At 34.4% G+C, this 12010-nt stretch overlaps 1 pseudogene; it reads right to left on the bottom strand.

Annotated features, from left to right (window-relative positions):
* Positions 1-4746: 4746 nt before the first annotated feature.
* LOC105888379 lies at positions 4747-10986 on the bottom strand (annotated as a pseudogene).
* Between the last annotated feature and the right edge of the window lie 1024 nt (positions 10987-12010).

The following is a 12010-nucleotide window of genomic DNA, read 5'->3' as shown; positions in this document are numbered from 1 at the left end:
TAGATCATTTTTATGTTACAAAAGTAAAAGTCAATACCCATTAAACAACAAATTGTCCTTTTCGTCTCTCTCTCACATCATTCTACTTTGTCAGTGAGTTTGACTATCAGATATTTTGATTAGCATAAGATTATAGTCTCTGTTTCTTTTTGACTATCTTATTTTACTTACCATAATCTAGGATATTATATCATGTATAATATACTACCATAGTATATGTCAAAATGACCTCTCTTAAAGGCTAAAAATATTGTATCCTATTTATATGCCACATTTTATTTTTCTACTCATCAATAAAGGGACATTTGGTTTGTTGTATGTGGTATTTAGTGAAAAATGCTGCCATGTACATAAGTGTGCAAATATTTGTTTCATGTTTGAGTAGGTTTGAGGTCTTTTGGATACACTGATGGAGAACCATGTGCATATTCCTGCTTGTGTTGCCTAATCCTTTGATGTTATATCCAGGAAATCATTCCAGACATTATTGTAATGAAGCCTCCCCTTTATAAATGCTTCTAGGAGTTTAATAGTTATAGGCAGTCTTACATTTAAGTCTTTTTGTATGTTTTTAATTGACACATTATAATTGTACATATTTAGGGGATACAGTTTGAAGTTTCACATACACAGGGTGTTCATAACTATTTAAAATTGGATGCGAACTTTATGGACACCCTGAGTATGTTGTATAATATTGAAATTGTAGCATTTAGGGTATATATTACCTTATGAACTTATTTGCTCTCTGTGGTGAGAATATCCATGAGCTGGTCTTGTAACTAATTTGTAATATACAATGACTTACTCTTAACCATTGTCATCTTACTGTGCAATAGGAAACCAAATTCTTTTCTTCTTTGCAGTGATGATTTTGTGCCTGTCAGTAAACCTCATCTCATGTTCTCCTCTCAGCCTCTGGTGACCATTTTTCTATGTTCTGCTTCTGTGATAATCAACTTTTTGAGGGGTTTTGTTTTTTTTTTTTTGCAGTTTTTTGCTGGGGCTGGATTTGAATCTGCCACCTCCGGCATATAGGGTCAGTGCCCTACTCCTTTGATACTTTTTTGTTTTTTTTACACATTTAACTCATGATCACTTCTCAGCCTTTTGGCTAAGATCAAGTGTAGTCTTCACATATGAGTACAATCATACAGTATTTATGTTTTGTTTTTCCTCAGAATAACAGATTTTATCTAGGAAGTACAAAGAGAAAGTTTAGAGCACTTCCAAAGTTAGTTGGAAGTGGGTCCTTCTCATGGAGGAGAAAAGGCAAGAGAGATAGTATTTGTCTTTTTGTATCTGGCTTATTTCACTTAACTTTATATCCGTAAGATTCATCCATGTTTCTATGCCAGTACTATGCTTTTGGTTTCTATTGCCTTTTAGTACATTTTGAAGTCATGTACTGTGATGCCTCTAGCTCTGTTTTTTTTTGTTCAAATTGTTTTGGTTCTTTGGGATATTTTCTAGTTTCATACAAATTTTAGGGTTTAGAAAACTAATGTGAAGAATGTCATTGGAATTTGGATAGAAATTACATTAAATCTACAGATTACTTTGGGTAATATGACCATTTAAATATCATTTTGCAATGTATTAACACAAGATAACTTTTCATTTATTCCTCTATATTTTAGTTTTTCATCTATGTTTATAATTTTCAGTATAGTTATCACTCATCTTTATAGTTAAGTTTATTTCTAGGTATTTTAATTTTATTTTACCACTGTAGGGGCTGCGAAAAAAGCATTTGACAACATTCCTTTATGATAGACACACTCGACAAATTACATATAGTATACATGTATGTCAACACAATAAAGGCCACTTCTAACAGCCCAATGTTAACATTATAATGAGCAGAAAAATGCTGAAAGATTCTTCTCTGAGATGTGCAACAAGGATACCTGTTTTCACTTCTCCCTAACATTGTACTGGGAGTCATTGTGAGACCAGTTAGGAAGGAGACAATTAAGGATAGTCAAAATTTGAAAGTAGGAGCCAAATTGTCTCTATTTGCAGATAAAGTCTTCTTGAAATTAAACTTAAAAAGACTATATTCTCTATACTGTGAGAACTTTAAAAAAATTAGTAAACTTACATGAAAATTAGTCATATTTTTATACACTAACAGTGAACTGAAAGAAATAACAAGATTCTATTTAGAAAAACTGTAAACAAAAAAAAAGGTCCATTTTCAGTTCTTAGTAGCATATAGTGAAAGGTAAGGTCTAATTTCAATTTTTCCAACTTGGATTTCCAATATTCCCAACCTTATTTCATGAAGAAACTGTCCTTTCCTTATTGGGATGTTTTAAAACTCTTTCTGAGCACAAGTTTACTATATACTGAGAATTTATTTCTGGGCTTTCTAACTTGTTTCATCATTTCTTTATGCAAGCAAATAACACACTGTTTTGTTTTATTTTGTTTTTTTGAGACAGAGTCTCACTATGTCACCCTCAGTAGAATGCTGTGACATCACAGTTCATAGCAACCTGAGACTCTTGGGCTTAAGCAATTCTCTTGCCTCAGTCTTCCAAGTAGCTGGGACTACTGATGTCTGCCACAATGCCCAGCTATTTTTTTTTTTTTTTGTAGTTTTCATTGTTTGGCAGGCCCAGGCTGGATTCGAACCCACCAACTCTAGTGTATGTGGCTAGCACCCTAGCTGCTTGAGCCACAGACACTGAGCCAACACACTGTTTTGAGTGCTTGAGCTTTGTAATATGTTTTGAAATGAGAAAGTATGATACCTATAACTTTGTTTTTCTATTTCAGTATTTTTTTGGTTTTTTGTTTGATTCTTTGAGTTTTCATATACATTTTAGACTATTGTAACACTTGTGCAAAAACTTTTTGCTATTTTGGTAGAGATTTTCATCAAGTCTGTAGATTGCTTTTGGTCATTGACATAACACTATTAAAACTTTTAGCTCTTCCCCCCCCCCAAATTTAAAAAATATATTTATTCCCTTATAACCTCTAAATAAAGTATTACAAAAATGCATTTATAGTTATGTAAGCTATACCACCAATCTTTCGAAAGAAATCATTCAAATGATTTCTTTTTTTTCCAAATGATTTCTAAAGTATTTTTTAATTGTTACTATAATTTTTCATCTCGTATGCCTGTCCCTGGCTATATGATACAAGGATTTAAGCCAATGCTGGATAAAAGGAGTCACAATAAACTTTTCCAATGACTTTCCCATTAAAATGATAATCAGTACAGTGAATCATCTCCATAAGCAGAGAGTTTCTCCTCACATTAATGACACTATTCAGTAAATCCTGTGAAAAACAGTAATTCAAGATTTGTCTAGCCCTTATAATACCTTCTGGGAGCTTTATACATTCAGTATTCCTATGACTAAATAAAAAAAAAGGTTATCGGAATGTTAATTGACTTATTTTGTTTTGCTTCCAATAATGTAACTTTTTTTTAATTTTTTAACAGGTTCTACGTTTTTACAGTTTTTTCAGCTTTATATGTTAAGTTACTTTTAATGTTTGTTACATCACTCAGTCTATATTAAAAACTCCAACATTTTTTATGAAGTATTGACAGCTCTGTGGAAATACTGTGTACTGAAGTCAAATTACTAAAAATGCTCATTTCCTAAATGTTCAACTATTCCCATTCATAACTTCAATTAAAATAATTACAAGCTTGATATGATTGTCAATTATTTTGCATCTCTATCACTAGAGATGCCCATCAAGGTCTAAAGACTCCCCACTTTCATTATTTCAATTCTAATTCTTCAGTTGTATTATAATTTCTTTGATCATTTCATGTGTTCCAATAAATATAGAGTCTATTTAGAAAAGATTTAAGAGATTTACTTGATCTATATCTTTTGACACCTCAATTCATGGATAATTTTGAATATGCTGACATATACAGTGTCATAATAAAATACCTAGAAATTTTTCTAAAACTTTGATTGAAAAAGAAAATAATAAAAGTTTGGTTGAAACTCTGGGTTGTCTTCTAAGCATAGCACAGGTACAATCTATACAAAATACAAAAGGTATTAATGTATTCCATACAAATAAAAAGCTCTCCTGGACACACACAAAAAAAGCATTAATGTAAATATATCTCACTGAAACAATTTTGTTCTAACAGTAAAATTTGATAAAGTATTTCAGATGTTTGTTTTTCTAGTAAAAAACTAAAATATCAAAGTGTTCCTGAATTTTACATTATGTGAAATAAAGTTTTTTAATAGTGATTAAAAGTTTAATACCTTGTTTCACAAATTTGGCAAAATGTTTTTTTCTCATTTCACCATAAGTTTCAATTGTAGCATGTCATACTAGCATATTTTTATGACCTCCTTAAGTATTTTATTGAAAATACTCAATTATTTTTAAATAAAAAGCAGGCAGTGTCAAAATTTCTTATGGTACATTCTAAATGTTTTTGTTTTATTGACACTCTATAAATTGAAATTTTTAAATTTTAAACACTTCATTGTGTGAAACTGACTCATTAGATTTTTTCTTATTGAAGACAACACATTTACCTTACTTGAATCATAAACTTTAACAGATTATAATTACTACATGACTAAATAAGTAAATGTATAGCACTTTCAAATTTTAGCAATACAACTTTTGAGCACCATTCACACCTGACAATATGGCAGTGGTAACAATAAGGCAGTCATATTTTTTTTCTTGAAATAATCAAGCTGTTTTCCATTCCATAATACAAATTGTTTTATTTTATATTCATTGTTGCACAGTATCAGAGCATGTTCCAAACTGCAGTTCATTATTAATATCATTTCTTTTTTGTTCTCCTGGCAAATCTGATGACATGCTTGGTATTGGCATGTGGTGGAATGGTACCAAGAAGTCTATTAATGAAGGCAGAATAGCAACAGGATCAACTGAAGCCACACTGGGCACCCTTACAGGAGATGGCTGATACATGAGACCCCTTTGGTTGGGCTGCTTTGTATTTCTGATACAGAGATACATTTCCTTTTAACAGGACTATCTTCCTCTTCATCAGAAGAGCTTTCTGTTCTGTTTTTATTCACTTTCCTCTTACTTGCCTCATTGGCTACAGTCACAGAACGAGGATTAGTGAGGACGCTTGAACTTTCTATTTTTGCACATGGTTGGCTGAATACTTTCATAGCTTCTTTCTTCAGTCTCATTGGACACCAAGAACCATCTTCTTGGAATTTGATTTCATCCATATCAAAATAGTCATTGAGAATTTTCATAAAAAGTCCATCTAATATTAGACTTCCATAGGCAGCTTTTTTGTCACAGGACAAATCCAGGTTGGCTTCTCATTTATTTGTAGATAGAGGCTATCTACATTAGAAACCCCGATCATTCAGTTTTTCTTTAATGATCGGGGTCTCTAATTCCTTTAAATTTTTTTTTTTTGACTCAGAGTCTCACTGTGTCATCCTTGATAGAGTGCTATGGAGTCATAGCTCACAGCAACCTCAAATTCTTGGGCTTAAGTTACTCTCTTGCCTCAGCCTCCGTAGTAGCTGGGACTACAGGCACCTGCCACAATGCCTGGCTGTGTTTTTGTTGTAGTTGTCATTGTTGCTTAGCAGGCCTAGGCTGGGTTTGAACTGACAGCCCAGTGTATGTGGCTGACACTCTAACCACTGAACTATAGGTGCTGAGCCAATATCTTTTATTTTAAATCTCCGTAATAACATAGCTGATGTGGGCTGTCATACAAGATACACAAACATAGAGTAATTCTTTCCAATTTATGATGCCCAAGAAATAGAAACCTGGTTTGGCACAGCTGAAGATAACCTAACTACAGATGTGACATTCAAGGGGTGTCTAGGGCATTTCTGTTCAATTCCATTTTTAGGTGGTGGTGGTGCATAGCCAGGCAAAGGAAACAGCTTCCTATTTACTTCTATACATAGACTATTTGGATAGTTGTCTTCTTGAGGGCAGCTTGTCTCTGCCAGGCAAAGGCTCAACTGAACTTGTACTGTATCGCTCCTACCCACCTGGCAAAAAATCCCTATAGGCCTATCTCTAACTTGTTGAAGTGTCAAAGCAAAAATAAAAAACTTCTCTTGAAATTGTTGAATACTGCTTTGAACTAAACTCGTGGGCTTGATGGGAACATCAAGGACATCATAAAAGAGCAGGATTTTAACTGCACATCAGGATGGACAGGAGAAATGAGGGAGATGGCTACTGCATCTCAAATGTTGTTGGGATCCTGCCCCAAGAGCAGCATCAGCTAAGACCTGTGGAAGCTGGCAGTGATTGACTAAAGAAATATGGAGTTAGAAGCCACAGTAAAAAAACACAAGAGACATAGAGTATAATTAAAAGTGGTAACTCAGGGGTCCATTGCCCATAATGGGATTCCTGCAATGGCCCAGAGTGTTTGGTCCACTCTGATTTTATTGAAGTCTTTTTGCCCAGTGGGTAAGATGAGGGAGGGAATAAAGACATCAGCAGTTTCTCAGATTGATCATATCAGTTATTATTATTAACCTGAAAGGTAACCTTCAGAAATCTGAGCCTTGTATTGGGAGAGCCTCCTGCTTGAGGTCACATACACAGATTTATAGGGAGATGTTAAGCTCTGCTAGTTCTCTGTGGAGTAAAATGTCACAAGCCTACAGCATTAATTTCCTGGAGGGATCAGTGGGAGGGAGGCATTTTCTCCCCATTACCACCACAGAGGATTTTCCTCTGCAATAAGGGGTATAAGCTCTTCTGCCCATATCTCAAAGCTTGAGCTACTCCCTTGGTCTCTGCCCCCAGGCATATACAAATCTCTACAATGTGTATCTCCTTTGCCTGTTTAATGGGCAGGAAACGCCCTAGAAGATGTATCTTTTCTAGGACTTGCCATAATCTCTTCTATGGCCATTACTCTCCTCAGGGTGCTCGCAGACCTAGCAGGGTGGAATGGGGTCTTTGATCCCCATTCTCACAGTAAATGTGGGCTTAGTGTATTGAAGAAGCACGAAGCCAACAAGAGAAAAAAGTGAGTGAGGTATAACTGAAGTGGAAGGCAATGAGTGGATTCCAGCCACAACCAGGTCAGGTTCTACAGGTGATGGGCTACCATCTAAATTGAAAACCAATGATTTGATTGTGAATAAATTAGAAAGTCCTTCAAGAGTTTGTGGATATGTACAGCTGTATAATTCTCAGATTTTAATCTGAACTGCAGGACTGCAGCTACTCTTCAATAAATGCAGCACCCTCATCAGGAGGTCATACTTGCATCCACTTGTATTTCATCCAGCAAAGCCTACTAGCACTTGTAGTTCAGAAATTAATCTGAACTACAAATTAACTCTTCAAAATCCATTTTATACCACCCTTGGGCACCACTGCTGCTGTCAATGTTACCACTGCCCTCTCCAGCACCATCCTGCACTGGGAGCCTCTTAAAGCTTTTAGCTCTTGAAGAGTGTTTTTTAGTAGTTTTTGTTTAGTTTCCACATAGTTGTGTTACTGGAATTTCCATCTTCAGTAGGTCCTTGGTCTCAGGGATTCTAAGAACAAACACACCACAGATCAGTGATAAGATAGGATTTATTGGACAAAAAGGAATGCAGAAGGAGTAAAGAAGCAGCAGAGCTTCTGGTAGAGGAAAAGACCCAAGTAGGGAGACTCCATGTGGGTCCTGGGTATAAAGTCTTGAGAATTACATTTGATCTGGACTTGGTAAACGGAAACACTTTTTCAATGTTAATGAGTGTTATTGATGAATGAATGAAGTCCCTCCAGCTCAGGGCAAATGGTCAGAGCTTTCCAAACTTCTTGAAGTTTCCCAGGTCTAGGAAAACTGGGATTCCCCATCCAGCCTTGAAAGGGGGAACCTCTATCAGTTGTGTCATCTCACTTCTCTTTTGGTTTTTACTTCTAGTTTTATCGTTACCAAAGGAAAAAATAGTTTGTGTAATTTTTATGTGCTGAAATTTTTTTAGACTTTTGCATGGCTTAAGAGGTTGTCTTTCTAACCTAATATGCTATTTGTGTTTAAGAATGTTGTGTATTCTCTTGTTGAGTGGAGAGTTCAGTATGAGACTTTTAGGTCTAATTATCTATAGCCTTGTTCGAGTTTTCTGTTTCCTTTTTGTTGTTTTTTTTTTGTTGTTGTTTCTTTTTTTGGGGGGGGGTCTGTGTTTTTCTTTTCATTATTGAAAGTATGTTATCAGGTTACCCTACTATTATTGTGTTGCTGTCTTATTCTTCAGTTTTGTGAAAGTTGCTTTTTATATTTAATACCTGTCATGGTAGATGTGTGTGTTAATTCTTGTGATAGCTTCCTCATCAGTGAACACTTATATCATTGCATAATGCCCTTTTGTATTCTTTGTGACATTTTTTTTATTGTTTGTTTGTTTTGAGACAGTCTCATTCTATTCCCCAGGCTGAAGGAAGTGTCATGGCATTAACCTAGCAGCTCTTAGTAAACTCACACACCTGGGTTTAAGTAATCCTGCCTCAGCCTGCTGAGTAGCTGGGACCACAGGGCCCTCCAAGACTCCATGATGCCTGGCTAATTTTTCTATTTTTAGTAGAGATGGGGTCTCCCTCTTGCTCAGGCTGGTTTTCAACTCCTGAGATCAAATGATCCTCCTGTGTCAGCCTTCCAAAGTATGAAGATCACAGGTGTGAGCCTCCATGACTGGTTGTCTTGTGGCAATTTTTATGTAGCATATTTTATGTCAATGTGAGAGTATTTGATGCTGCATTCAGTATCATTTTAAATTGTTTTACTTGCAGGCCACACGTGCGTCCATACATCTAGGATTGAGTCTTTTGTAGAAAGCGTGAAGTTGAATCTTATTTTTTTCAGATTATTCAGAGACAATATGACTTTTGCTGAATTCAGTACATTTATATAGGAAGTAAATACTGATAAGGGAATGACTATTGCATTTTATTTATTTCTGTAGGCCTGATATCTATTTTGTTCTTTTTCAAAACTATCTTTCTCTGTGTTTTGTTGGGTTTTGTAATGATATGTTTTCATTTTGTTCTCATTTCCTTTTGTTTATATACTATACTCATTTTTATTTTCTTTCAGACTCTCAGAGCATTGTGATATGTATCTATTCTAAATAATTTCTTTCTTAGTTAACCATAGATATTATGCAAAACATGTGAAAATTATAACAAACTATTTTAAGCTAAAAACTTTAATTGCATACAAATCTATGCATTTTTGCATCCCTAATTGCATTGTGTTGATGTCACAAATAGCATCTTCTTGTATTGGGTGTCTTTAGCACAAGTGTATGACTATTTTAAATGTTTGTCTTTTAAAATTTATAGCAGAATTAAAAGTATTTTATTCATCATCATTATGATAACACAGAATACTGTATCGATGCATATAATTCCATTTACCATAGAACTTTATATATTAACATAACTGTGTGGCTAATTTACTTTTTAATGGACTATCCTTAGCAATTTGTGTAGAGTATGTCTTATGGGCCTAAAGTTTTTAAGTGCTTATGATCTTTGCAATATTTTGTTTTAAACTAATTTTTAAAGGACAGTTTTGCCAGAAATCATTCTTGGTTTGTATTTGTCTTTTGTTTGTTTGTTTGTTTTCAGCAGATGAAATATATCATTCTACACCTTTCTGTCCTGCAAGTCTTTTTTGACAAAACTGTCTGATGATCATCCCATAGGAATACCCTTATCTATCCCCAAGTCACATTATTCTTATTGATTTCAGGATACTCTTTGTTTGAAACTGTTAAATTTTTAATTCCAGTGTGTCTTCTGTTTGGCTCTCTTTGTGCTGTTTCTAGTTTAGAGTGAGCTTTATTTTATTTTCTTCCACAATGTCAGAAAGTTCTCAGGCATTTCTTTATATAAGCTCCCTGCTTATTATATTCTTGCATCATAAAACCCTCACTGTGAATATTTTGGCATGCTAAATGGCAACAAGGTCCTTACTCTTTCTTACCATTTTTTCTTTTCCTTTTGTTTTCTTGACTGCAATTTCAAATGGCCTATTACCAAGCTTGCTAGTTTGTTTTCCTGCTACGTCAAATCTGCTGTTGACTTTATCTAGTATATCTTAAGTTCAGTTAATTTGTTTTTGAGATCCATACTTTATGTTTTGGGGGATTTTCTTTATTTTTTTTAAACTTCCTTATAAGTAATATCATTTTTCATGCCTTAGTTTCCTCCTTTTATATAGTGGTCTGTGTTCTCATTGACCTGATAAAGCTACATTAACACTGATATTTTAAATACTTATAAAACTGCTTTATAAATCTTCCCTTCCTTATGGCCACTTGACTTCTTTTTTGGCTTTTCCTCAGAGTGCAATACTTAGTTTTTTGGTATCTTAATTTTTACTGAAAATTTCATCACTTAAAAAACAGCTACCAAGCAGTGCATGTGGCTCAAAGGAGTAGGGCGCTGGCCCCATATGCCGGAGGTGGCAGTTTAAGTTCCGGCCTGGCCAAAAACTGAAAAAAAAAAAAAAACCAGCTACCTAGTCCATCCTTACTTTATTCAGGGGATATTTTGGCACTGACCAGCCACACTAGATATTTGGGACAATTTTCCAAACTGTTGGCAGGAATTGTGTTCTCTGGAGTACTTTGTATATTTTCGCACTAAAATGGTTTTCCTATTTCTTGCAAATACTCCTTAACCTTTATCTTCCATAATGAATTCCATAAGTTCTACGGTCTCTGTTTTTGTAGCATTTATTCATCTCTGTTCTCACTGGACTCAACATGTCATTTAAATTATGTTTGCATTTCTTTTCAGCACTACATAGTAAAGGAAGCAATAACCAGTCTTTTGAAAGCCCCAAAGAAACCCAAGACTTTGGATATGAGATCGGATTACGTGTTCAGTCAAATATTTCTGAAGACCAGAGACTTAAAAGTGAAGAGGGTATTTCTAAATGTGATCAATTTGATGAGTCCTTCATTAAAACTTTATTATCCTTCCACCAACAAATATTATCATCAGATGCCAAAATGTACAAATGTAATCACTATAGCAAGGTGTTTACCCAGTTACCACTGCTTAATCAATATCAAGAAATAAACAATTGGAAGAAACGTTACATATTCAATAAAACTTTGATGTTTTTTATCCAGAGCTTTACCCTAAATAATTACCAAGATATTGATGTTGATATGAGAAATTATCAATGCAATAAATCTGAAAAATTTGTAAACCCAGTCTCATGCTCTAAAAAATATCAGAAAGCTCAATATCCAGAGATCCAGTACAAATGTGAAAAATGTGAGAAAGTCTTTCACCAATGTTTAAAGCTTATTAGCCGTGAGGATATTCATAGTGAAGAGTTTTCCTACAAATGTAATAAACAGGTTGAAGCTTTTTCCCAGTTAGGTTATTATTGCCAAAATGATGGGATTCATACTGGAGAAAAATCATACAGACGTAATAAATGTGAGAAAGTCTTTATTCAGTCATCCAATCTAGGAATATGCAATATAAACCATGCCAGAGAAGGCCTCTACAAATGTAAAGAATGTGGCAAAATATTTAACCTTAATTCACTTCTTACTCAACATCTAAGAATTCATGCTGGAGAGAAACCCTACAAATGTAAAGAATGTGGTAAAGACTTTACTCAAATTGCATATCTCAGATCACATGAGTTAATTCATACTAGAGAGAAACCATACAAATGTGAAGAATGTGGCAAAGCCTTTATCTATCGTTCAAAGTTTATTCATCATCAAAGAAGTCATACAGGAGAGAAACTCTACAAATGTAAAGAATGTGGTAAAGTCTTTACTCAGATTGCACATCTTAGAACACATAAATTAATTCATACTGGAGAGAAACCCTACAAATGTGAAGAATGTGGCATATCCTTTATTCATCTCACACATTTTAGAACACATGAGACAATTCATACTAGAGAGAAACCATACAAATGTGAAGAATGTGGCAAAGCCTTTATCTATTGTTCCAACTTTATTAAACATCAAGGAATTCATACTGGGGAGAAACCCTA

Source organism: Otolemur garnettii, unplaced genomic scaffold, assembly GCF_000181295.1.
Source record: "Otolemur garnettii isolate 467f Iridium unplaced genomic scaffold, OtoGar3 scaffold00330, whole genome shotgun sequence".
In the NCBI taxonomy this organism is placed as follows: Eukaryota; Metazoa; Chordata; class Mammalia; order Primates; family Galagidae; genus Otolemur; species Otolemur garnettii.
Note: the sequence above shows the minus strand (reverse complement) of the source record. Positions and strands in the feature narration are given on the sequence as shown.